Source organism: Etheostoma spectabile, chromosome 14 (genome assembly GCF_008692095.1).
Source record: "Etheostoma spectabile isolate EspeVRDwgs_2016 chromosome 14, UIUC_Espe_1.0, whole genome shotgun sequence".
In the NCBI taxonomy this organism is placed as follows: domain Eukaryota; kingdom Metazoa; phylum Chordata; class Actinopteri; order Perciformes; family Percidae; genus Etheostoma; species Etheostoma spectabile.
The window spans coordinates 7,698,655-7,703,930 of record NC_045746.1 but is presented as its reverse complement, the minus strand read 5'-3'; the positions used below and the strand labels follow the sequence as shown (position 1 = coordinate 7,703,930).

The window sequence follows — 5,276 nt, the reverse complement described above, 5'->3', positions numbered from 1 at the left end:
AACAGGCTTAAACAGGGCAAGTTTTAAACCTGTTTTTAACCTCTAAAGAAACAAAATGTCATTAAAAGTTCCTACCCATGTGCAGTGATAGAGATTATTAATGGTTAAGCATTAATGTAAAAGCAGGATTTTATTGTTGTTATTTTTAACTATTTAGCAATGCAGCTAATTTATGTCCTTATGGATTAATATGTTAATTATTTTTTTAAGTAATAAATTGGATAGATTTCTTTTTTTAAATCAGCCACCAAATAATGTAAACAATAATTAAATTAAATAATACCAGCAAATCTTCACATCTTAGCACGCGCGCGTGGGTACACAGACACACACTTATCAGTTGTTGCACTCGCTGAATTGCACCTAAATGCGTGTAGTCTGACAAAAAGATTGACTAGTAACCCTTATCGCTCCCTGATGTGAGTCCAGTGCAGATTTGAGTTGCGCATGCTAAGATTTAAATGGTTTGTACGGCATAACATGTCATACTGAAATTCCTGAAACCCATGAAGTAATAAACATTTACCATTCCAAACAATAACAGAAGATTGGAATCATTTCAAAAACGTTTTAGCTATTTCTGGTTGTTTGATTGCTAACGTTAGCTAAAAACACCATTCCAGTGACAGCCTTTGTTGTGTTTGATTGCTAGCTTGTAGCTAAGCTAGGAGGAATTTCAAAAACGTTTTAGCTATCTCTGGTTGTTTGATTGCAAACGTTAGCTAAAAACACCATTCCAGTGACAGCCTTTGTTGTGTTTGATTGCTAGCTTGTAGCTAAGCTAGCAGGAATTTCAAAAACGTTTTAGCTATCTCTGGTTGTTTGATTGCTAACGTTAGCTAAAAACACCATTCCAGTGACAGCCTTTGTTGTGTTTGATTGCTAGCTTGTAGCTAAGCTAGCAGGAATTTCAAAAACGTTTTAGCTATCTCTGGTTGTTTGATTGCTAACGTTAGCTAAAAACACCATTCCAGTGACAGCCTTTGTTGTATTTTCTTGTTAACTTGTAGCCAGCAGTGAACGAACTTTGTTAAGTAGGTCCATTTTTACTATATTGACATTACAGAAATCTCTCGTTAGCATCTTGTATGCTACTTGTCCCAAAGTGACGCATGCACGATTCAAATCTGCACTCAACTTACATCGGGGAGTGACAACCCAGACTACAAACTTTATATGAAAACCTGCTGCCTTCACAGCTTCCTAACAAAACCTCCTGAAATGTCACTGCCTTGTTTTTCTAGTCGTACAGCCACCATAGAGCAGATGATAGACATCATAATACTTGTCTCATGATATGCTCATTGCTCAACACATCAACCTGTGTACCAGAGGCTTCATGTTTGACTCTGGGGAGCGTACAGCCTGTTACCACATGGCTGTTTTCAGGTCACTGCTAATCCTCTCCAATCTTCTTTTCTCTGTATTAGCCATCACTCCTTTCCCTGCTGCGCACACACTGAAGCCTGTCTATGACTAATTCTGTAAAAGTCTAATTTTATATGCCATAGTTTTGAACCTAAATTTGGTACTGGAATTACTTCTGAACTCTGCTTTTGTAATGGTGTCTCATGACAGGTAAAACAGACATTTTAATCAACAGAGGACCTTAAAACTGAAGCTGTGCATGAAGTTGCATCTGTTTTCTTTCTTTTTTTTTGTCTGAGCAGAGGACATAACCTGGCGGGAGACTGTGGAGCCAAACATCAGAAGATTCTTCAGCTAAATGTCCAGACGGAAATCAACTAAAATAAGATACAAGATACCCAACAGGTACATACAGATTACTCACTGAAGCCATTGGTGTCAGCCTTGCAATCACCTTTCTCTTCTTAAAAACACTATCCTTGCTGTATGATAGGATTACATAGGCTACATTGCATTAGTACTGTATTGCAGCTATTTTTAGTGAGTGAAACATCTATCAAATGGAAATATTTTAGATGTGTTGTTCAGCTACACATATGTTACACATAAGGACCATTGTCAGAACAAAACTGCAGGTTTATTTGTTTATCATACAAGTTTTATTATGCATTACTGTGTATGCACAGCCCAGTCTCATGGCAGTTCGTGAAATTGTCACGTTATCTAATCTATTGCTTTGTGTAGAGATCCCATTAATGGTTTTTTTGTGTGTTCATTGCCAATTTTAAAGTAATTTATATGAATGAGAAGCCTATTTTGTGATCACAGAATGATTGTGGTAGCAATTAGTATTGAAAAGCCGCGCAGAGACGTTGGTTGGGGTGGGGGATGTCTCAAGCAACCCAGGTCTTCCCCCCCGGAGACAGGGGATCGCGTCTGGCGTGTTGCACTTTCCTTTCCGCGTTATTCTCTTCCTAACCACAACCGTCCCGTTGTTGCCGGCTAACACGTGTTCTTGGATTGATGAGGACAGAGAGAAGCTAGGGTTCCAATGAAGAATAAACCAAAGGTTTAATGAAACAGCATGATGCAAATGATACGACAAAGACAATAAAACACAAAACATAACACTGCCAGCAGCAAACTTGATCCATGCTTCCCCCTGATGGAGTCACATGAGATGAGTACCAAATCATTCTAAGCTTCAGAATTCCTTTTCACCTGGTGTATTCAAACCCATTCTCATTGGTCTGTCGTTGGCATGGTGACGTGTTGGGCGCATCTCAGTGGCTGTGTTCATTGCCTCAGATGAGGAGGTCACACATTCAACATGCACGTAGGGGGTTCCTCCCAAAAACAGCTAAAAAAAAAAGCTATCATGTCAGGGTCAATTCTATTCAGTCTTACCGAGATAAACATCTCTTACCTAGTCTCAACACAGCAGGGGTGGCTCCCAAAAGGCTGGAACAGCAGTTACCCTTCATGTGGGGCATGTTAAACGCCAGATGTGATGTAATTAATTCTTTTAGAAGGTTGGGTTGGTGTGAGGCAGTCGAATGCTAATGAAGGCTAGTCAGTTGATTTGATAAGCGGCAGGGAACATAAGCCAAAAGTAAGGGAGAGCTGGGACAATAGAAACACGGGACGGATGAAACATTTCAGCTTTCTCCAAGTGCAATGATGATAGACAGACTTCCTTAGGAGAAAACATAGAGCATGTTAACCTCCTTCTATCGGCCAAATATCTTCCTGTTATTTCCTTTTATTGAGTTACGGCCAATAAAAAAAGTTTTAGTGGTCAAAAGTAAACTTAATTAGCAGTTACACTTTTTTGATTATTAATGAGTGTTTTTCATTTAAAGGTTTGACTACATGTGTATACAGTAGACCAGTTAGTGTTCTCCACAATCCCAGACTTTCATACTTAGACTTAGACTTCTCTTTATTGATCCTTTTGGGATGACTCCCCCGCAAGGAAATTGAAAATTCCAGCAGCAGTTTTAGCAAGAAAAAAAATTAAAAATAAATAAAAAAGACATGCTACTGCATGCTAGTTTACATGGAAAGCAAAACAGGCTACAATGGCATATGTCTATGTCGGGACATGTGTGGTTGTACAATTATTTATGGAGATGAGACATGGAAAAGCAGTTTCAGACGGATGAAAATATATTTGGGCCCATATCTGGGTAGATTTTTCCCATGTTCTCCTAAGGAGACTGACAGGCTGTAGGGCGTTATTTGGATGTGTAGTGGCATAACCCATGTAAAAACCTAGTGAAACGACATTTTCCACAGTAGAAACATGATATAAATGGAAAAACATTCTGTTCTAGCTATAATAATCGCTGAATCATCCACAGTGCATATTTCAATAACCCCTTCACGATGAAGGCAATGTTAACAGACATTCTCAAAGACGCAACAATCTATCTAAATTAACAGCTTTTGGAAGCACCATTCATGATATATAGCAAAATATTAAAGTTGTGGGAAATGTATATGGCTTAAACTGTATGTTTCATTCGTCCCCCCCAAACTGTTTCCTTTGTCCAGAAGGGACAGATGAAACATTTTGCACGTCCCACTTTTGCTGTACTAACTCCTGAATGGTTTTGTTCAAAGCTGAAAATTCAACTGTATTTAACAGATGACAGGTGCAGGTTGCTAGTGAACTAGTCTATTAGCTTTCAGTGTGATACGACTGCTTTGTAAATTACATTTAATTAAAAAGTGTTTCAACTGTCCTGGCTCCCCTACACTGTTGTCAGAACTTTAACATTGTTTTATCTATCTAAAACCCAACAGCTGCCATATTTTTATTCACTGACTAAAACACTGACCTATAATACACGGAGAGGGGGACTATAACCAGATGTGCTTGGGGCCTGTGAAATATTTGACACCGACCCTGCTGTTTGGATGGCTGTGCTGTGTCTGGCTTCCCTTAGGTGGATGTTGGACCCTGGAGCCCGCTGGCCCTTCAGATGCCAAGAGGAGGGGCTTTGAGGCTTTGTTGTTATAGTAAAGACTCCACCGCGGTCAGCGTTTTCCCCGACCCGGGTCACGTTTCTTCTGTTCAGTTTTCCCGGTGCAAAAACACTTACGCTGAAAATTGCGTATTGTCTTCTAGAGCGTCAAAGAAGTAAGCAGAGGAAACGACGCGGTGAAAGAAATCAGCTGCAGAGATGTAAGACTACAACTGTCACTTTTCTACATCGGTTCGATGAGTGCTGTTTGTCTCGAAGATTTACATTAGCTAATGACGGCTTGTTTAAGTTTTACGGCGTCGTGTTGCACCTAATGACCCCAGAATAGCCTACAACCACATTAAGGGGAAGCAATGGTAGCGTCACTGAAAGCACTTTAAACACCACACCACAGCACGTCACGTGTATTTGTTTTAATAAGCTAACGTTAACGGTACTCTCACGTGAGCAGCATGATTCGTGCCGGACTGTGGAGCTTAACTTCGGGAACCATTCAGTGCACGTGTTTAGCTAGTTTACAGAGAGCTGTACCTTAGCTGCTATGTGCTATGTGTGTGCTACGCACATAGTCTGCATACAGTGTAACGTTAGCTAGAACACACAGTTTCGTCATATGTGATGACATACGGCTAGACAACGAAGCTAAAGCTAAGATAAATAATTCAAACCTGTAGCACGCGCGCGCACACACACATTTTTGTTTCAATTATTCTTCTCCGTCAGTGGTGTGGCCAAAACATATCTGAGTAAACCAGTGACAGAACATTAAATGGTACCTGCTACGTTAAGTAGGACGTGGCGTCTGTCAGAACCAGAACAATAGGTCAGACCATGAGTGACATGTTGCTTATAAGCTTGCAGGTGTTGTACATACGTGGTGGCATATTAACTTAGCACAAAAAGTAAGGAAATTTGTGT

General features: G+C 40.0%; 1 protein-coding gene across 4 annotated transcripts in view; it reads left to right on the top strand.

Moving 5' to 3' along the window:
* The first annotated feature begins 1,415 nt into the window (after positions 1-1,415).
* The window catches only part of sema4ab (sema domain, immunoglobulin domain (Ig), transmembrane domain (TM) and short cytoplasmic domain, (semaphorin) 4Ab), a 42,642-nt gene continuing 38,781 nt past the window's right edge, over positions 1,416-5,276 (top strand). For 2 of the 4 annotated variants that reach the window (XR_004335051.1, XM_032536223.1), the window contains exon 1: positions 1,632-1,773. The gene's annotated coding sequence lies outside the window, so the exon portion shown is untranslated. Of the gene's footprint in view, positions 1,579-1,631; positions 1,774-4,312; positions 4,559-5,276 lie in introns of those variants that run through there. The other 2 variants (XM_032536224.1, XM_032536225.1) reach the window with 2 other exon arrangements.